This window comes from Arachis hypogaea, chromosome 5 (assembly GCF_003086295.3).
Source record: "Arachis hypogaea cultivar Tifrunner chromosome 5, arahy.Tifrunner.gnm2.J5K5, whole genome shotgun sequence".
NCBI lineage: Eukaryota > Viridiplantae > Streptophyta > Magnoliopsida > Fabales > Fabaceae > Arachis > Arachis hypogaea.
The window spans coordinates 106,817,144-106,840,419 of record NC_092040.1 but is presented as its reverse complement, the minus strand read 5'-3'; the positions used below and the strand labels follow the sequence as shown (position 1 = coordinate 106,840,419).

Here is a 23,276-nt window from a genome sequence, read left to right as displayed (position 1 = left end):
TAAAAAGCTTGCGTTAATTATAAAAATATAAACTATGAATAAAATTGAATTAATAACTATATTAAAAGATTTAAGGAAAAAATAGACTAAAAATTAATATAATTCTAACTAATATGAATTCAAATGATATTAAATTTCTTAGATAAATATAATATAATTTTTTTAAAATCTCACTTTTACAATAAAAATTTATTTAGAAAAGTCAAAAATAAATAGAAATTGTTAATCGAAAAATAGAATAATTAACAATAATAATTAGTAAATTAAAATATAAACTTTTTTATGAGAATTTAAAATGATAATTTTACCTAACTACATCTTGTAGAACAGGAATAATAATTAATGAGTTGGACTATATGAGAGGTCGAAGAGGAAGACACAACAAATGAGATTGTTAACCCATTGTTGATGGTTTTAAAACATTGTAGAGATTAAATATGTGTGCAATCTTTTAAATTTACACATCTTCCTAACAAATTAAAAAAGAGTCGGTAGACATTATTTTCAAAATAATAATAATAAACAAGAATATACTTTAGACATTGAATAGTGACTTAATTACCAATATCCGATATTCTATCGAGGACAACACGAAGACTCCACGGACATCTTGTATGTTACAGATTGCTTGCAATGCACATGGTACTTTAATTGATTCGACTCCACAACCATGTACTCAACACTTCTCATTGCTTTTGAATCTGTGATCAATGTGAAACTCCATACCACCATCTATGTTGTAATCATCTCCACCTTTATTGGAAAATGAAGTTTTTTCGTGCATTGCGTCCAAATCTAATGTATAATAGTAACTGGGTATAACTGACAACTCTAGAATTAATTTTGGGTAGGAAGAAGATACTGAATTGTTCCACTGACAGGAGTCTCTAGTACAAACTCCTCCTCATCATCCTCAGAAGAATCACTTTCGTTGCTATCAACAACATATTCTTCATCCGATTTCTCGCTGTCCACGTCCATGTCATGTGTACCACTGGACTAGCACAGTGCAAAGGTGAGTCATTTTGGACAAAATTTGAGTGTCCAAAACTACCACTACCATTACCAAATTTCGCAGAAAGCTCCATCACTTATTCAGCTATGATTCTCCTATGGACATCAAACATCAAGCGCACATGCTCGTGGCTATCAAGCCAAAAAACACAAAACCTGAAGTACTCGATTTTCTATTGGTGCTAACAACTTATACCCAATCCTTCCAACCTCATTTGTCCCATTAGCACCGAAAATTGTCAATATCAAACTCTTTATTAACTCAGACAAAGAGTTTAGTCTCCAAGTGCGAAAGAGAATAAGACTATCACACTCAAACACAGCTCCATTGTCACTATTTCTCATGTGACAATTGCAATATACACTTACAACAATATATCCACTACCACTAGACATTTTTACTAAATTTATTGAAAAAACAGAGAAGAAGAAGTAAAAGTTTTGTGGAGAACACTAATACTTGCAGATCCTTTTATAGTTGGTCGAAATTTATCGTATTCTATCTTGTTTAGAGTGTAAATAAAATAGTTTTTCATGTATCTTGTTTACACTGTAAATGAGTTGAGTTTAAGTGTATCTCATTTAAAATGTAAATTAAATGAGATACATGTAATTCTCTCTCATGTATCACGTGTGTAAATGTGATACATTCAACGCAAAATATAACTTATTTCGTTTATATTGTAAACTAGGTACACTTAAATTCAGGGGCAGAGTTAGATGAAATATTAAAAGGGGACCAAAAATATTTACATAATAAAATTTTAAGGGATACTAAACTAAAATTTATATATAATTTACATGTAAAAAATTAAAATTAAAGAATCATTGCCCTCCTTTGTCACTATATGGCTCCGTCCCTACTTAAATTCAATTTATTTATAGTATAAATAAAATAAATAAAATTATGCAAATTAATAAATATTTTATAAATTATATATATTAATAAACAAAAAATTAAATTATTTATTTTAAAAAAATTCGATGTTAGCTACTCATAATAATCTCCTAATAAAGGAATTTGGAGCAACAGATAAACTCAGAAAATTCAAGAATAATACCATGATTATTAGAAACCAAAAGACACTATAAGAAAATAGTTATTTTGACACTTTATTTTTTAACATCCTAATTAAATGTCAAAATTAATATATATTTTTGACAAATATCACAAATGTCAAATTTTCTATATTTTCTTGACAAAAAATTTAACCGTAGAAAATTACTCCTCAATTTTGACATTCATTTGTTTTCAATTTACTCTACTATTTTTTTTCTTTTTTGGGCTCTGTTAATTTTGACATCACACTGCTCTTAGTTTAGGATTATACTACTCATTCTTTATCTTCAAAATCTCAATTTATTCTTTAGTTTCAAGATCACATCTCATTCTTTGTTAAAATTTTTTGTTGAGAATATTTTATAGTCAATAAGTGTCAAAATAAATAGTATTTTTGACAATTAATATATATCACAGAAAATATGTTCTCAAAATTTTCTAACAAATTATTTTTGACAGCCAATATTTATCAAAATAAGATTTAAATTTTTTTCACAAATCGCTTATATGTTAAAAATACTATTTTTGACAAAACTTTTATTAACATATTTTTATAGTTAAATAGTATCAAAAATTTTTTTTTGACAAATTTTAATTTTTTTTTACACACTATAATCCTCAAAAATAATCTATATTGTTATAGTGAGAAGATATTAGAGAAAATAATCTGTTTATTTACTATGTGAATCTATTATATATGTGTCATATAATAACAATAACAGGTACCACATATTTATAAGTGTCAAACAAATTAAAAGAAATTACAAAAATAATTATTTAATTTAAATTTAACTATAATTTTAAATTAAATCAAACTATTATTCACCTGGCACAAATAATATTAGAGAGAAGTTTAAGGACGAACAATACTTTTAACCAATAATTCAAATTAACTAACATCTTTAGTTCAATAATATAACTTTATAATTTTAGTCATATTTTTTAAATATTATTAAATAATTATTTATTAAAAATAATAAATTATATTAATTATGTACCATTAACCATAATATTATTCATAAAAAAATAGCCTAACACTGAAAAAAAAAAAGACCAATAATTATGATGCTGATATTACAAAGCAAAACGGAAAGAACAAGATTCATCAATCATCATCACCGTCACCATAACATTAACTACGGAATAATTATTTAAATCAGTCTCTAAAAATTTTATAAATAGATATTTTAATTTTTTTAAAAAATTAATATATAAAAATATTTTTAAAATTTTACTCCAATAAATAAATTAGTCTTCAGTTTATTTTTTGATAGAATAATTATTTAAATTAGTTCTTAAGAATTTTGAAAATAGATATTTTAGTCTCAAAAAAATTAATACACAAATCAATTTTCAACATTTTTCTTCATCAGACATAATAATATTTTGTCCAAAAAATAAAATAAAATAAAATAATTATTATTAATTACAAAATAATAATGTATCATAATTTTTTATATTTTTTGGATAAAATAATAATAAATTTTATTAAATTTTTATGTATGTATTTATAATAATAATAATAATAATAATAATAATAATGTTTAATAAAATTATTAGAAATTATTCTACTAAAAATTTAAGGTTAAAATTATTTGATATTTTTGTATTTAATATGATTAAAAGATGTCCTATTTTTAAAAATGTGTTTATATTAAAAGAAAATATTTTAATTTGAATTTCAAAGTATAATTATTCACCTTATTACTTGTTTCTAACGAAAAGAGTGTATTAATATGCTAGTGACATCGTTCACGTACATAAAACTAAGTTAATAAGTATAAAAGTTGACATATAGTAAAAATAAAATAGATGGAGAACTGTTATGTCTGGCATAGAAAAACGTTGGGAATTAATTTATGTATTAATTTTTTTTCGAAACTAAAATGTTCGCTTTTAAAATTCTTGAGAACTGATTTGTATAATTACTCTATCAAAAAATAAATTAAGAACTAATTTGTCTACCAAAATAAAATTTTAAAAATTGATTTGTGTATTAATTTTTTTTAAAGACTAAATAAAATATTCACTTTTAAAATTGTCATCTACTGATTTAGGTAATTATTCTTAACTAAATAAAAGAGGCGCCAACAAGAAGAAGAGTTTTACGTATGCAACATAGCGACATTATACTGTATATTCATCATATTACATATAAAATGTACCTAAAAGGAAATGAGGCATATAAATTGTGTCTAAAACAAAATATATAACTAAATTATGCTTAATTCAACTTAAGGAAAGAAATAGAATCCAGTATTCCACTACAAATTAGGCAGTTTGGGGGTAAAGGATATAAATAATAACCTACCAATTCACTACATGAATTCGACGCAAAAAATCGACGGCTATTTCTCTCGTCGATATTTTAAAAATAAGATAATTAAAAATAAAATAATAAAATCGACAGTTTAATCGTCGATTTTTTGATGATGCATTAAATCACTTTTAACTATCGTCATATTGTCGATAAACTGGGAGTTGAAAATACTTTTATTTTAAAATCGACGGACATGACGTCTATTTTTATATTTAAAATATCGACAATCTTTCCGTCGATAAATTTAAACAGTCCAGATTGCTGTCTAAAATCAAATAAATGGTGTGAATTTAATGTATAAAATAAACGCTAAAGGCGTTGTTTTTTTTCAAATTAAAATCGACAAACATACCGTCAATTTTTATTGCTAAAAACACCAATCCCGCGCCCACTTTCCGCTCCAAGTTCAGAAACACAATTTTATCGTTTTCTTTTCTGCATTCGAGCGTATGAGAAACAATATTGTTAATTTCCTCACCAACCCTCATTCTCCGCTGCCGGCGTCACGGTTGCGCCGCCGTCACTCCATTTGCTCGCACCGCCACTGTCGCTCCTCTTGTTCGCGCCGCCTGTCGCTCCGCTGCTGCCGTGCCACCGTCGCTCCTTCTCTCTGTTGCCGCTGTCGCTTCTCCTACTTTAGTCCTTCTTCGCTCTCTCTCAATCGAGCTCACAAGAACCAGGTATTATTTTCTGACTGTTACTGAACTCTTTTCAAAGCCAACTTTAGTTTTATTTGGAAATTCCTAAATTCCCCTTGATCCTCTCCATGCCGATGACCCCTCTGCTCTTCAGGTATCCTCCAAACCTTAAATTCCCCTTTTCCCCAACAATTTTCTCTTCTTTTCAGCCTCTTCAAGCTAATTCTCTTCTCCTCTTTAGATTTATTAGGTGTTAGGTTTAGCTATTTTCTTCCAAAGTCTTACGCTGCTGTTAGGGGTGGAAACAGGCTAAGTCAGGTCAGGTTTTGCTCTTAACAAGCCTGACCTGTCATACAGTTGATTGGCCTGAACCTGGCCTGCAGCCTGTTATAAATTCTTTATAAAGTACTAGGTCTGGCCTGTTATTCAGCTTGGCCTGGCATGAAGTTTGTTAAAATGCCTGATAAATTTTTTTACAAAAATAAAAATATTATTTAAAAAAAATATTTTTTAATAAAAATAGTTATATGTAATATGTCATATATTTAATATTTATAAAAAATTTTAAATTTTTAACATATTTAAAATATACAAAAATATTTATAATAAAATATAATAAATTTAAAATATTTCATAATTTTATTAATAATAAATAATTATTTATATATTTAGTTATATTTTAACAGGCACAGGCAGACCTGACAGGCCTATAAGGCTAATTAGTAAGCCTGAGCCTGACCTATTAATGTATTAAGGTTTTTAAAAGAGCATGGGCCTGTACCTATTTTATAACAGGCTAGGTCAGGCCAGGCCAAACACAGGCCATGCTGCAAACCCCTGGCAGGCCGCCTGGCCTTTTTCCACCCCTAGTTGCTGTGATATCGAATTATGCAAAATTGGCAGCTTGTTTAATTTTTTTTTTTTAGTCATGTGTGGATTCTTCTAGACATATTAGCTTGAAAGCGAAGTGCTTTATGACTACTGATTTTAGGAACTAGTGTGATTTACAGATTTATAATTGAAGTTCTTTGTTTCGAAAAGCTACAAGACACCAAATCCCTTATATTTATTTCACTCTGTGTTCAGCCTTTTTTTGTTATTATTAATTGAATTGACGTTGTTTTCCTTGTTAATTTACCATAATGTTGTAAAGTAAATTACTTATGAATTGCATTCAACAAATTAAGAGTAGTAGCTAACCTTCAACTCACATGTTTTTCCGCTATCGTTCAATTTTAATGTATTGAGTTTGCTATTGAATTGAAGTTTTCAGATTTTAGATTCATCTTTATATATTTAAGTGCTCTTGAATCTTGATTAATATTCTTTGCCTGTATTAATGTGAGAAAATTTCTAAATCTACAAATTGTATTCACTTATTGATAGTATTTTCTCATTTATTATTGTTGGCAGCTAAGAAGTTTAGGATTAATAAATTTGTGAACCCAAAAGATCATAACAAATCTATACAAGAGGTTCATTCTAAGTTTTTCTACATAATTATTTATATTTTCGGGAAAGAAAGACTAAGATGTTAATATTACTCAACTGATGATAATTGCTAAAATGACCAATGGAGGAGTGGATCGTTCTATTGAATGTACTGGCAATATCTAGGTTATGATCTCAATATTTCTAGTTCTGTTCTAACCCTGCCATTTTCATTTCCTGGATTCCATTCGTAAGGTTGGCGCCATTCCTTCCCTTTCTTTCTTTTTCTTTCGTTTCATCTGTAAAAAAATATACAAAATAAATGTTCAATCTCTTATGTTAGCTTACTTTTAAAAATATTCTACAATGATACACATTTGTTAGCTTTTAACTTTAGGAATGGTGATGCAATTGGATTGCAGTTGCCCTTTATAAAAAGCTTTCTCACACTCTCTTAACAACTTCACTTAACCATTATATCCTCAATGGTGATTTTTTTTAGTATGCCTCTGATCTATGTGCATTATCCCTTTTTAGAGAATTCTATATCAGCATTACTCCCGCATGGTGTTAAGAGATTTTTAATCTATGATTTCAGCTTTCTAATTTTAAACTTTAGTATTCCTTATTCTGTGATGCACCAAATTTTTCTAACATTGCTTCTGGCTCTAAATGCATTTTTGATATGTTTTTTTTCGCCATTTGCATGTTTTATTCTATTAGATTAATCTTTGTATTTCAAAATGGTGTCACACTCACTACTGCAACCGACAACAGCCATATTCTGAAAGTATAAAGTTTATGATTGTTTCATAATGATATCACTGATCTTTCAAAAAGCATATGAATTGGTTGACTGCCTAAAATAATGCTTTCTGGTTTCTTATATTCTATGCTTTGATTTGCTCAAAATGTTAGATTTGACATTTTAATTTAACTCTTTTGGCAAGTCTTCTTGCTTTCATGTTATAAAGAGGATAGAAATATATATCTTCTCAGTTTAAAACTTATAACCTAAGTTTATTTGTAGCATAGACTGCAAAGTGTTTTTCATCTTTATTTGGCTTCTGGCATCACTACAAAATTAATATTTAATTTTGGGAGTATTTTAGTGGAGGTTTTTGAAAACTTCTACAATATATTTTATTTATGGCAATTTAGAAAACCTCCACTAATAATTAATTTATTAAAATATAAAATTCTCCTCCAAAACAATTTTTCCTTTTTGTGGAGATGCGAGGCTGGTTAGTGGAGAAGAGAACGGCGATGAAACCCTAAACTCTCTACCGCCATTTTCGCCGCCGTTTCCGTTTCCATTTTCGCCAACGGCGCCATTACCACTGCTGTGTCCGTTGCAGTAGTAGAGAGCTTCTGGATCGAGCCACCTATCTTATGAATGCATTTTCAGATCTGTCTCTTTATACTGACGTTGCTGTCACTGTTGCCACCGCAGATTCTGCCGCCGTTGCCGTCGCAGTATATACCGTTGATGCTACCATAGTTGTCGTGGTACAACGCATTTTCAAATCTGTTTACTCCTGAGCTTCTTCTTCAACGCCGCTTTCTCTCACTCTAATTTTTCCTTTGAACTGCCACTGGTACTTCTTTTTCTTCTTCTTCCCTATCAATTTGCTGATATTTCTTCTTTGTTAGCAATAAATTTCTTTTCTGTCTCGCCTCCTCAGTTCATGATTCATACTTGTCATTTACCTTGCTTTATTATTACTATTATTATTAGTTCATAATGAATATAATTATGCAAAACTCAGGTAGTGACTATAACGGTTGGTGTTGTGAGTGTTGCAGTGGGGATTGGTCTTCCAGTGTTCTGAGTCTCAAATTGATAATGCTGTCAACACCTATCTCCTCTCTCATTTACTTTATCAAATTACAATTTCAATTATTATTATTATTATTATTATTATTATTATTATTATTATTATTTCTTGCAGGCTAAGAGAGAAAACACGCATTGTGTGGTTGTGTTCTTTTATTTTACCATGAAGAAGAGGTATTTGTGCATTTTGCATATAACAGCAGACCTTATATTTCGTTTATAGGTAAAAGAAATGAAACAACAGGTGCTGTGAATACTTGGAACAGCAAATCATCTGATAAATGCCCTGATGGCCAAACATTGGGAACTTATGGTTCAGCAACTGTTGGATTGATTCTGATTTTTTCTGTGCCTCCCAGGTCAGTTTTGAGGTAAATTCAGGACACATTTTTCTTTTTATTTTTATGGAATAATATCAGAATATGTAACAAAACTTTAATTTGGTTGGTTTCAGAATTCAGTGGTTGCAATGCCTAGTTTATTAGTTCACTATTGGCAGAGGCAGAGCTTTGTAGTAGTGTGGTTTTGGTAGGTTTTGCAATGATGAATTGCCTAGTGATATTAGTATTTCCATTGATATTAGTGATATTAGTTTTGGTATACTAGTGTGGTTTTGGTAGCTTTGTTCCTTTAATATCTTGTATAAATTTTATTTTTGGATACGTGAAGCATAACTCCGTTTTACTGAGCATGCAAATTTGAGTTCTTCTAACTATATATTATAATTTTTAGTATCTCATTTCAGGTATACATTAATAACCATGGCCTTGTGAAAAAGTATAGGGATCTTCAAACTCATAGACACATACCATACAGGTTAGTATCCTCATTATTTCAAGATATTAAGGTTCATTATTTAAGTGAAAACTTGAGCAAAACAAAGCATGTAGTATTAAGGTTCATTATTTTGGATCAACAATATTCCAAAACTAGTAGTAGTGATCTTGAAAAGGTATATTATATTTTCATCTTAATTATCAGTTTCAATAATTAGATGATCTCTTCTTATATATTATTCTTCTTGTTCGTCAGAGCTTGTGGAACTTGAACCCCACATTCTGCATGAACCAGAATATAGAAAGCATGTTTGGACTTTCAGGTACTGCATTCTACAATGTTTATTATACTATTCAAAGATCACAAATAAAAGAGCAATAATAATACTAATATAATTATATACTTTTTTTCTGATTATTAATTAGATGAGGACATAATAAGCACATTTTGGAGCAGAATAATGAGAGAGGAAGCAAAGATTCTTGTAGAAGAAGAGACAACAACAACAACTACTAATACCATATTATCAGGGGAAATGGAATTCATGGTGAGTCTTTTTCTTTGACTTGTATCTTAATACGTGGTCCTATTCCTCCTAGTGTCTGCACTGGTTCATGATAATACATTCGTTGGAAATAATTGCATAAATACATAACTGGAGTGAATATTGATGTGGTAGCTTTGGATATCCTTGATAACAAATTTTACAACTTTCTGGAATTTACGTTTTAGAGATTTTTTAGAGATATTGATTTCTCTTTATTACTATTATTATTTACGATTTTTTTTTTAATTAAAACGAGACTTAAGCCCATGAGAAGAGAAAACTAAGCTATAATCATTTGGGGTATGGGAATTTCTCTACAATCATTATCAATAATACTCCTAAGGTCCTAGGAAGCATATCAACAAAATAAAAATTAAAATTTGCCGTCATTTTCTCTTTAGCAAGTCAATCTGTATATTTATTTCTTTCTCTATATGTGTGCTAGAATTTTAGATCCCATTTCTTATCAATATAAATCGCAATGTGGTAGCAATATTGTCAGGGTGTTGTGAGAGTTTCTTTTTTAAATTGTTAAAATAATCGTTTCTAGAATCGAATTTTATTATATTTTTTTGAGTCTTAAGTCTCATACAGTCTCAAGACCATATAAAATTTCTATAATTCAACCTTAAAAGTTGTATGCACTTCAAGATTGACTTTGTATCCTTTTCCTATCAACTCAGCTTATGATTAACAATGTGAGTTGGTTTTTGTTCTGTTTATAGTACAAAAGATTGGAGCATGAAGCAGAAGAAAAGGTACAAGCCCTGAAGGAGATTAGAGAGACAGTGAATTACAGGAATCATATAGATGGCAGTGTGAAATTGATTGGTACTTCATTATTTAGCTAGCTTTAGATTCAGCACTCATTCCATGGTTAGTACCATCATTGACAATACATTTGGTTTTTGTAGAGCAATTAGTAATTGACTCTCTAATTGATGTCACTACAGTAGAAGGATAACTTAATATTAGTGATATTTAAGCATAGTAAGAAGTGTATTATTTTAGTGATTACTAGTTTACAGAGGTTTACTAGTTTACACCTTTTGAAAGTTTTTTTCTGTATCTTTTATGAGAATTATGATTCATTTACGGGTAGCAGGCTGTTAATCTGTTTTTGATTGGATTGGCTTAACTTGGAAGCTTACAATTGTGTATTGAATTTAGTTGGATTATCTTGTTTTGTGGTGATTTTATGGAATTCCTAAACCGAATTGGTGTTTAAGACTTATCTTTGAGTGTGTTTACTATTTTTGATATTAAAAAATAAATTTTTAATTTGAGAGTATGTAAATGAGATGAGATTAATAAATGATTTGAAATTAAAAATAAATAAATAATTACAGGATTTGTGGAGATTTAAAAATTTCACAAAATAGTTATTTTTTGTTAAATTAAAAAATCAATTTGTGGGGGTTTTAAACCGTCACAAAAGTGATTTAAAATCGCCACAAAAGTCCAATATAAAACCGTCACTAAACACAAACAAAACCTCCACTAAATAGATTGTGGAGGTTTTTTAAAATCCCCATAAACGATCCCGTGGCACTTCAAATTTTGGGGGTTTTAGAAACTCCCACAAACCATTTGATGGGGTTATAAACCTCCACAAATAAAAAAAAAACTGCCACAAATAAATAAAAATCTTGTAGTGCATATATATCAATATAATAAAAAAGGAACCAGATTTATTATGCGGCAATCATATTGTGTAAGGGATTAACTCTTTCAATAACAATATATATAATTAAATAAATATATAAAAATTATACTTTATTAATATTGTTTTTAAAAAGTTCAGATTAAGTTAATTTGGTGTCATTTTTTATTAATATTATTTTTTAAAAATTCTCCCTCACTTTGTGTATGTCCCTTCTCTTTTGTTTTATCTTTTTTAACAGTCATAGTTATTAACATTAAAATATTATGCAGGATCTCAACACCAGTAACTAACAGATTGATCAGTTTAGTAATCAATTAAGTAATTTGATTGAGTATGTGAGAACCATGGGTCCTAGAAGTTCTGGATCACGTGTTTTCCCACCTCCTCCTTTTACTTTTTCAAACTCTCAGAAAAGCACAGCTCCAGCCCCAGTCCCAGCCCCAGCCTCAGGTAGAAAACTCCCACTTATTCTGCAGCAACCAGGACAACTATAGAGTTCTCAAAGGGAGGATGATTTTGACGATCTTGATGACTCGGATGATTATTTAGACGAGTATAAGTAGGTTATTTAATTATTTTACTTTGAATATTTTGTATTATTAGTGGATTGCAATTTAAACGAGTATAAGTCTAAATTTAGTTATTTATCTTGTCTTGAGTAGTCTTCATATTAGATGATCATTTATTATTTTGATAAGTTTGTAAATTCATTATCTAATATTTAGTATAAATTTTATTTTTATATTTAAAAGTTTATTTGTCTTGTTATCTAATATTCTGTATAAATTTTATTTCTATATTTAAAAGTTTATTTGTATTAATTGTTTACTATTTTTTAAATAGAAAAAATAATTAAAACATATAACTATTAAAATCGATGGTAAAACTGTCGCTTTTAAAAATTAAAATAGACAAAAAAACAAAGTATAGACAAAGAATTTGTCGGTATCTAAATAATTAAATGGACGACAACTGTGTCGATTTTATTGAATCAAATATCGACGGCAATGTTGTCAATTTTATTAATCATATTATAAACGAAAATATTTATCGATTTTATTGAATCAAATATCGACGGAAATGACATCGATTTTATATAATAATATCGACGACAACGTGGTCGATTTTAGTAACAATGTAAAATTCTCAAACTCATATTATAGATAGAAACACTGTCGATTTTATTAAATTATTATCGACGGTTAGGCAAGCCGTCGATTTTATTAGAATTTTGAAAAATCAACAAGTTTAATAGTAACCACCTCCGCTGTCCATTTTGTCGTCGAATTTTAATATTATCGACGGCTTAACCGTTGATTTCCGTCGATTTTAATAATATTTTTTATAGTGATTTAGTCCACATCCTCCTCATCTTCATCCATTCCGAGTCACCCTAAAAAAATATATAAAAAATAATTGAGGCTACACTACGAATTTGATGCTATCATTTAAAAGATAATATGAATTAGAAGTAAAGAATCCGTGAATAAAAATGGTTAAAAAAGAAAAGCCACAAACTTCTGACATTAACTTATCTTTGTTACGATAACTCATTTCAAGAATAAAGAGCAACATCCAAATATTTATGTTGCATGTGCAAATCCAAATAATGTCTTTATGCTTTTAGAAACGAAGAACAAAAACATGCACTTACATTTGCATCAAAGCAAAGAGCTACAGATTAAAGTTTGAATTCACAACACATTGATTCTCTGTTTATCTTCATAATCCTTTGCCAAACTAGCGAGCCACAAAATCTGAGTATTTGAAAAATTTAAAACCCAATCACATAAGAAGATATGAAATGCAAGTAACAAATAGAAACACTGATGTGTGAGTATGTTTTCTATTTTTTTAGTAAATTTGTATTCGAATTTGTTAAATTTAATCAAGATTTAAGTATTTTTGAACCACTGTAAATGCTACTTTTAGTCGTGTGCAATTCAGTTTATTTCAGGTAGCATTCGGATGGATTTAATAGAGTTTGTATAGAAGAAAAAGAAAAAAGTGGATGATGTTGTCAATCCTGACCTCCTTGCATTCCAACTGGCATAACTTGAGTTACAAACATTCAATTGATGTGGTTCTAGTGGTATTGGAAAGCTAACTTTCAGAATTTTTCAACGATATATAATAGTATACATTTTCTTTTTCCAAACTATACTACTTTAGTAGCGGTTAACTTTGGATTCTCGAAGTTAGGTGCCAGTTGAAGAAAAGCTCCCAAATCCATAAGGCATTGGTGACGCCTAACTTGGGATTCTCCAAGTTAGGTGCGCACAAGCACGCCAAACCATGCTGCCTTAGTGGCGCCTAGCCTTCAGGAATACAATGGTCCCCAAGTCATCAAGGAGTATCCGAAGATTTTATTTTTATTTTGATTAAAATTTTATTTTATTTACAAATAGAAAAAGATATTATTTATTTTTAAATAATATATTTTATATTAATTAGGATTAGATATAAAAGGAAAAAGATTAAGCTCTTTGGACTCTTTTCTTTTATGCATCCTATTCTATAAGTTTACAGTTTTTTTCAGAACCCTAGTTTTTTCTCTAAATTATGAGCAATTAAATCTCCACTGTTAAGGTTAGAAGTTTTGTTTATTATATGAATTGATATTATTACTCTTCTATTTTAATATAGTGATTGTAGTTATATTCTCATTATTGTTTTATGTGTAATTATATGTGATATATCACTATCATTATTGTCTTATTTTTTATATATTTTTATTATATTAAAAAAATTGATTCATATATATATATATATATATATATATATATATATATATATATATTATGTGATTGAATAAATAGAAATAAAGTTATATATATAATTTGATTAAACATCAAAGATAGATGATCAAATTTATGTATCAACAATAACAAATCACAATGATTTACATTATTTTATTTAGGAGATAGATCCGACATACATAAGTACATGGTATTTTACTTAGGAGATAGATCCGACATACATAAGTACATGGTATTTTACTTAGGAGATTACATAACCATAATGGATCACATGGGAAAGCTAGGTTCATACATGTATTATTACATGGTTTTATAGCATTTAGAAGATAAACGAGGTTTGACCATAACCATTAGTGGAGTAGTTTTAGCATGGACAAGTCCAAGGGTTCCACTCATGTCAATAGGTTCATTAGAGGGATTTACGATTTCAAAGGAGTGTAACAAGTTAGCCAAAATAAACTGAATTACTCCAAGGCCAAATGAGATTCCAGGACAAATTCGTCTACCACATCCAAATGGTAGCAACTCGTAATGTTGACCCTTCACATCAACCTCTTTGTGAGTAGTGAGAAATTTTTCTGGCTCGAAGTCCAAGTGATTTGGCCAAAAATAAGGGTCCGTGTTGATTTTCCAAACATTTATCAGGAGCCAAGTTCCTTTTTTAATATCGTATCCCCCTAATGTACAATTCTCTGTAATTTCATGAGGTGAAGCAAGAGGAGCCGGTGGATATAATCTTAGTGTCTCTTTCACTATAGCTTGAAGATATCTTAATTTATTTATATCTGACTCACTTACGTTTCTCTCTTTTCCAATTTCCTTGTCAAGTTCTTCTTTTGCTTTTTCCAATTTACTAGGATTGTTTAATAGTAGACATAGCGTCCAAGTAAGAGTAACAGTGGAAGTATCGGTTCCACCCGCAATCATTGCCTGCAAAAAAATTAATATTAGATTATTTAATTTCTAGGTGATCAACAGTCACCATTTAAAAAAGAAATTAAAAGATTTTGATTTCAGGAATGCTATGCTAACTTGCTTTCATAGTCAGACACCAATAACTCTTCTAATATAATAAAAGAAGACAAAAATGCACACGTTATATACGTTAAAAACCATTATCATGCATTTCACGTTTGATTTTGAAGTCAAATCCTCAAAAGAAAAGTATGGAAGAACAATGTATACAGTGAACAACATGAATAATAGTTAAAAAAAATAAATTTAAAATTAAAAATCAGATTCTTAATTAATTAAATAATTATTATCAAATTTTAATATTTAAAAACATTAAAATTAACACTTAAATCATTTTGTACGGTTATATTCTCTCAACGATACAGTCTATCCTGCAACCGTTATCGTCATCGTCGCAAAGGTCTTGATACGCTGTCTTCCTCTTCGCTGTAGCAGGTTCTCTTCCAACTTAGATAATGACGCCATTTTATCTCTCACCGATGTTGATCTCTTCCATCTCCGTCAACTATTTCTCATCGGATGGTGTCATATCGCAATAGAAATTCACAGTGTTGTGATAGTACCAACATTTTCTTGACGAGACCATGCCGCACATGCTCTGCTGCTGGATTGGTTCTTTCATCATCGCTTGTATCTACGTTTCTACGCGTATACTTGATCCAAGACTTCTATATTGTCTCCTACGACCTCGAAATCTACATGCTCAACCTCCTCATCGATTTTCTTTTCCGGTTAATCCCGAAATTCAGGAACACTACGACGGTGCCATTCTCCCCACCAAGGGCTCCGATGAGTTCCATCCTTTCGTTTGCTGCCTCCCTGAGTTTAAGTTCTGGTATTCAATCATGGCTAGTTCAAGATTGTCATTTTAGTAGGTATACGGATGTTTTTTTAATTCTTATGTGGATGGTTATTTGATTGGATTGGGTTTAATTATATACAATTAAAATATGCTAGATGTTCAATTCACTAGATATGCGGATGATTATATTTATCCTTAAGTAAATGGTTATTTTCACTAGGAGTGAGTGACGCCGATGACGGTGTGTGCAAGCCAAGTAACGATGGCGAGGAAGAGCCCAGCGGTGCTGTTCATTTTTGGTCTGGAGGAGAACAACGCCGATAAGAGTCCTTGTTGATGAACCAGTGGCGATGAGGAGGATCTCAGCGACGACGATGGAGGCTGGTTGGAGACTAAGCGACGGTGGCGACAGCATAAGATTTAGGAGAAAAGCAGATGTTTTGATAAATTAGGATATAATGTATAGTTAAGTTTTGAATTATTGAATGAGATTTTTTAGTTGAATAATTTGAATGAAGTGTTTTATTTTTTTAATTTCATTGAGCCAAATTTCAGCCTATTATTCATGTTGTTTAGATTTTCTGTTGTCTACCTAACAAAGCCGATCTTCAAAACACGCATAATAGAAATAAAAAACTAATTATTATTAAAATAATATTAAAAACTAATTTTTTTTAAATTAATATTATCCAACTTTCTATAAATTAGTTTATTTATCTTAAATTTTAAATTAACTCTCAATCTTAAATTCTAAATATAAATTAAATTTGTTAATATTAATTAACTAAAAAATAATTTTTTATATTTTCTTTTATTATTATTATTATATGAAAGATAATTACTTTAATGTCTATTATATTTTTTGTTTTTAGGATTTTAAATAGAGTAGAGTAGAATTATAAATTATCCTAGTTAATATTATATTTCTACTGGTGGTCGTGGGTTTTATTTGTTTGTTAAAACAGATTACATAAATAATTTAAATAATATAAAAAATAGAAAACCGATTCTTAAGTACTCAACAATAATCAATTTTTAATTATAAAATTATTTTTTAAAATTTATTTTAGGAGACTTTAAGATTTAGGATTAAAAGTTAGGATATCAAATTTAAAATTTAAAATTTAAAATTAATAAAAGTTAACTAATATTGAACCAAAAAAATAAACTCCCTAGTTGCACTGATATCCAAATACTCATGTAATATCTGGTCTATTATGAGTTCGAAATCCATTATATATCATTGGATTTGTGCTCCACTTCTATATATCTAGTACCTTCACTCCGATCCCTTACACATAAAACTCATTTGGATAAAGTAATATATCGATTTTTACTTCCCATCAAACATAACTTATTAAGCTTAATATTAATAACTAAAAAAATATTTTTTCAAACCGCAGCCCTAAAATAAATTTTCTTTAGAAACTAAAGATTATTATATACATACCAACGTTGTGGCTTTGGTTATCAGCATCAAACGCATGAATCTTAGCATCAGAAAGCACCGAAATCATAACATCAATGAAGTCTCGTTCATTGCTTGCATCGGAATTCATCTTTTTCTGGCGATGTTCATCCAACCATTCAATCATAAACCTGTCCAATTCCATAGAAGTTTTCTTCATGGCCTTCTCATGACCCCCCAAATCCAACCATCTTAGAGAAGGAATAGCATCTCCCACAGTGAACAATCCTAAAAGACGCAACGATTCCTTTAAACTTTTCAAACACTCATTCGCCTTATCCTCACTCTCCGAATTCATGGCTCCAAAGAATCTCTTCCCAGCAATCATTCTTAGAACTATGTTGAATGTCAATTCCGCAAACCATTTCTTTATGTCCACTAACACGTATCCAGATTCATTCTTCTGAGTGGACCAAAGATTAAGGAGTTCTTTCGTTGAAGCTTGAACTTCGGAGACACGAACGTGACTTAGTAGCTCTATGCGGCGATTCGAGAGAAGTTCTAATGTAACAATCTTTCGCAGTTCGCGCCAGTATGAACCGTACGGCGCGAAAGCGAACATAGCTCGTTTGTATCCGAGATTCTCAGATGAAATAAGGATAGGACGAGAGGAAGAAACGACGTCGTTTTTTGTGAAGCATTCTTTGGCCATCTCTGAGTTGCTTAGTACTACAACTCTTTTGGATCCGACTTTAATGGTGAAAAGGGGTCCATATTTGTCGGCCATGGAACCTAAAGTTATGTGGAGTGGCTTTGTACCATGCAAGAGTGGAAGGTGACCGATTATTGGCCATGCACTAGACACCATAGGAGGTTCTTTATGCTTATTATTATCATTATTATCACCAACTTGGAAGGGACGAACCAAAAGTAAATAGATTAAGATGGTGATAATAAGAGAAAGGATTCCAATGCTTGTGGTTGTGTTTAGGTAAGTCAGGACTGAATCCATTTTTCGTGCTTCAGAATTTGTGCTTGCTGTTTCAGAGATAATTAAGTTAATCACTACTTAATTGATTGGCTTTATAGCTATTTCTCGTTTCTTTGGACATATTGTTAATAAAAAATGTGTTTATTAATTATTAAATCAGTATAATATATTTATTGTATATGTATTATTTAATTTATTTTGATATACATTTTATATTTAATATATTATATACTAATATTTAATTTAATAAAAATATTATTTATATATTAAAAATAATTATTGTATTGTACCTCTAAAATCTCGAAAAGACTAACTTATATCTCGGCACAGGTTATTTACGAATAAATGAAACAGATTTTAATAAAACAATACCCACTATCTCGCCAAGAGATTGGTTGCAGAAATCTCAGCTAGAGCCGATGACCCGTTTTTCCTTCGATCAACCAGGCTATAAATCAAGCAAAAGGTCGACCATATCAAGCAGAGGCTAAGAAAGCTAAAAACTACTCACATATACAATATTGCAACTACAATATCTCAGTGATCATTTGCTCGTTATTATTTTTAGATTATCCTTTACTGACTTGGGCGTCGAAATTTTTTTTAAAGGTATTACGCTTAAGTATGAATTTTCGAGGATATCACCGATCCGACTAAAATTATCAGACACACCAAAAACAACAGAGAACCGATGTATAACTTGGATAGAGTATTCTTGTAAGAACAATTATTAAAATTAATTATTATATATTTATATATAAATAATTTAATTTAATTTATTTTTAATATATATTTATATTTTAATAATTAATTTTAATATATATCTAATATAATTATTAATATAATAACTATTTTTAACGGACAGCTGTATACTTGCTCGTTAATAAATTGTCCCAGTAGCTATTTTGCCAGTCCATATCTCTATTTGACATTTCTTTAAGTAGGGCACCAATAATTCATATAGACCAAATCACTCAAATACAAGTAGCAAAGATCTAATTAAACGACATCATGCATGGGGCCCGTGCAATATAGCAAAGATCTAATTAAACGACATCATGCATGAGGCCCCTGCAATATAGTCAAATGTTAGATGGTGAATGTTATAATGTTTTTAATACTGTGACTAAATTACTAAAAGAAAATAATAAATAATATTTAATAAATTTTAAATAATTATTTTTTATTTTAAAAAATAAATTAGATAATTTAAACATCATAATAAAAAATACGATAAAATTCACCTAAATATAAACTCAAATTTAATACCAAGTGTGATTTCCACGATTTTTTGTCTTTCCGTGTCTAACTTATTTAACTGAAATTAAAACAATTATATATTTAAATAATTTTAACATAATAGAGTACAATAATTTCGTTAAATTCATATAATCATTTCTAGTATTAAGTAGGATAAAACTTTGTTATAGATAGGTTAATGTTAACATAATTCCATAACATCTACTTATTTACTTAATATATTAAAATAGAACTTTTTTTTTAATTAATAAAAGTGAGGTATCGATTCCTTATAATTTTATTTTTTCGCCAAAATAAATACATTATTTTCTCTTCTAAATTTATTTTATAAAAATATATTTATTATAATTATATTATAATTAGCATTTAAGTAATAATATATAATTATACTAATTTAGAAAAATATTATAATTATATAAAATCAATATTTAATGCATTATTAAACTACTTATTAATTGTCAATTGAAAATATTTTTAATTATTTTAATTATATTAATATTAATAATTAATTTATATTTCTTTAAATAAATTTATTTTAGAAAAATATTTTTATATAATTATATTACAATATTATAATTAATATTTAATGAATAATGTATAATTATACTAATTTAAGAAAATATTTTTATTATCTATCTATTCTATCTATCTATTCTATTACATAAAAATCGGATTTTTGCACATAATGATGGAACTGATGTGGCAAGCTCTTGAAGTGTTTCCTAATCTATTTCATTTAACTCGTTAAAATAAATCAATTATAATTAATTAATTATATCAATTAATTAATTTGATTAGACATTCAAATCTCACCATTTATTATAATTTGTATGAATTGACTAATTAATTTAGTTAATTATATTAATTATTTGATTTGATCGGAGTAAATATCAAATTATTTAATAAATAATAAATATGATAACAAAATATATGAATTAATTTAATTAATTTATTTTTCTCAATACCATCTATTTATATAAGATCAAATATTTTTTACTCATTCGCTCTCTTTTCTCGGTGTCTTTCTCTCCCTCCCTCCCTCACTCTCTCTCTCATGTTTAGGGTACAATTTTTGTAATTTATTTAATTTTTGTTTCTTTTATCTTTATTTATACATTTCATTTTTTTTTTATATTTTTCTAAAATTTTTGTTTATTTTAATTGCTTATTATTAGGCGCATACCCTTTTTTCTTTTAACTTCTTATTAACAAAAATGACGTGTCATCTTTACGTTGTTTTTAAATAATCTTACTATAATTTTGTTTTGTAATATTTTATTTTGTCATGTGTATTTCAATTCGTGTATATATATATAGTCTTTTTTTATTCACAATTAATATATACATTATTCGTGTATGTGATTTATATGTTAATATTTTTATTGATTCTCTTTATTATCATTTTTTGTGTGTGTGTCTTTGTTTCTCTTTATCTTAGTTATATTAATTGATTTCTCTGTATTGATGCTCTTTTTATTTGAAATATCGTGACAATTTAGAGTGTATGTTTGTGACCCACGCAATTTTTTTTTTGACAAAATTTTACTCATGATGAAAATTCTGCAAATGGTGTAAATGCGAATAATTATATTTTTACTTTTTGATATAATCGATATATTATTAATAATAAATAGTAATTAACCCTTCTTATTTTTAATCAAAGCATTTTGATGATAGTTTCTATTTATAGATATCAATGAACTATTATTTCTTTAAAAATAAAATGTATTATGATTTTAGGTTATTTCATAATTAACAATAATACTTGATTATTTCTTTAAAAATAAATTGCATTATGATTTTAGATTATTTCACAATAATAATTAATGTTCATAATATTGAATTACTCTAAAATTTTTATTTTGTATCGTTAGTAGTTAATCCCAAATTAAAAAAATTATGTTGAATTGTTGAATAGTCTAAATATAACCGAAGTTAATTTAGTTTATTTGTTTATTAATATAATTGATTGAAAGCATAAATGATAAATAAGAGAAGCAAATAATTAGAAAAATAGAATGTTAGTAATTACTTAAAATAGATAACAAAATAGGTTATAGAATATTATTTTATTTAAATTATTAATAATTAAAAGAATAAAAGGTCAGTAATTATTTTTAAAATAAACATTAAATTTAGTTTTATAGTACTAGTTTATTTGATTTGTTAATAAAATTTTATAATTTTCAGATTTATATCTACTCAATTTATGTATTTTATTTTATTCTACTTTAATGAAAAATTGAGACGTGTATTTTTAATTATTTATTTAGAAAATATAGCGAAATGAGTTATATCAGTTATAATTAATTATCGATAATTGGTATCAATTAATTGATTGTATTAATTTGTAAGATGAAAATGTATAATAAATGTTGTGAAATTAATTATAATAAATTAATAATTAAAAAATAACAAACTAAAAGGGACTTTTTTATTGTTTTTTAAATACTACACATTTTTATAATTTCACTTTCCCTTTATTTCTTCCTTTCATATTTATTTTCTTTAATTTATTGAAATAAATCAATTATACTAATTATTTATATATTAACTAATTAACTACTTTTTGATGGGTTATTAAAACTATGTCTTTAGACCATAGGTTAAAAATATTATAAAACATATTTTATAAAAATTATTAAAAAATAAATATTTTTAAAATATATCCTTAAGACACAAATAACTAAATTATTTTTCAATTTGATGTGTTTGATTCATTCAATTGTATTAATTATAACTAATCAATTATGTAATTTAATTTGATTAGGATAAATATTTTATCATTTAATATTTTATTTGATTCATTAAATTACATTAATTATAACTTCAAATATTTAATTTAATTAGAATAAATATCAAATTATTTTAAATTTTGTTTGATTCATGAAATTAAATTAATTATAACTAATTTATTATTTAATTTGATCAAGATAAACATTAGATTATTTAATAAATAATATATAAAGCAATAAAATAAATGAACTCAATTAATTCAATTTATTATTTTATTATTTTATATATTCCTTTTTTCTTTCTATTTTGTATATATTTCAGGTGAAATATTTTATAATTTTTTATTTTTATTTTTTTATCTTAATTTTGCTAATATTTTTTATGATTTTATTTTATATTAATTCTTTTTTATTTATTTTGATTAATAATTCTTAAGGGTATTATTATTTTATTTAAAGATAATTTAAATTTTTTGAAGTGTTTTTATAAAAGTTGATTAATAAGTTCTTCTTTAAAATATTTTTTTGAAATTTTTTTAATAAGATCGTATTTTGATTTTTCTCTTTCATCCTTTGTATTCATTAATTATATTAATCTTCTATTACAATATATTTTTTATCTACTCCACACATTATCTTTTCTATCTTCTTTTACTTTTTTAATTATTCTTTTTATTTTATTTTTAATTGTTTACTTTATTTTTACTTCTCATATATATTTACTTCTCATATATAGATTTATTTTAATTCATCACATATTCTTTTTTAATTTAAGTAATTTTTTAGGTTATATTTTATCAACGATGATTTTATTTTGTTTAGTGTATTTTTTTTAATCTTTGTTAGTTATAATAATCTGTAAATATCTATTCTATTATATAAAAATTAAATTTTTACACTTAATAATAAAACTATCATGACATGTCTCTGATGGTATTTTTCAATTTATTTCTTTTAACTCAATAAATTTAATTTATTATAATAAATTAATTATATCAACTAATTAATTTAGTTAATTATTTAAATATCTTACAATCTAATATAATTTCTATCAAT

General features: G+C 27.3%; 1 pseudogene; it reads right to left on the bottom strand.

The window, feature by feature from the left end:
• Window positions 1–14,160: 14,160 nt before the first annotated feature.
• LOC112802535 (cytochrome P450 82A3-like) lies at window positions 14,161–18,329 on the bottom strand (annotated as a pseudogene).
• Between the last annotated feature and the right edge of the window lie 4,947 nt (window positions 18,330–23,276).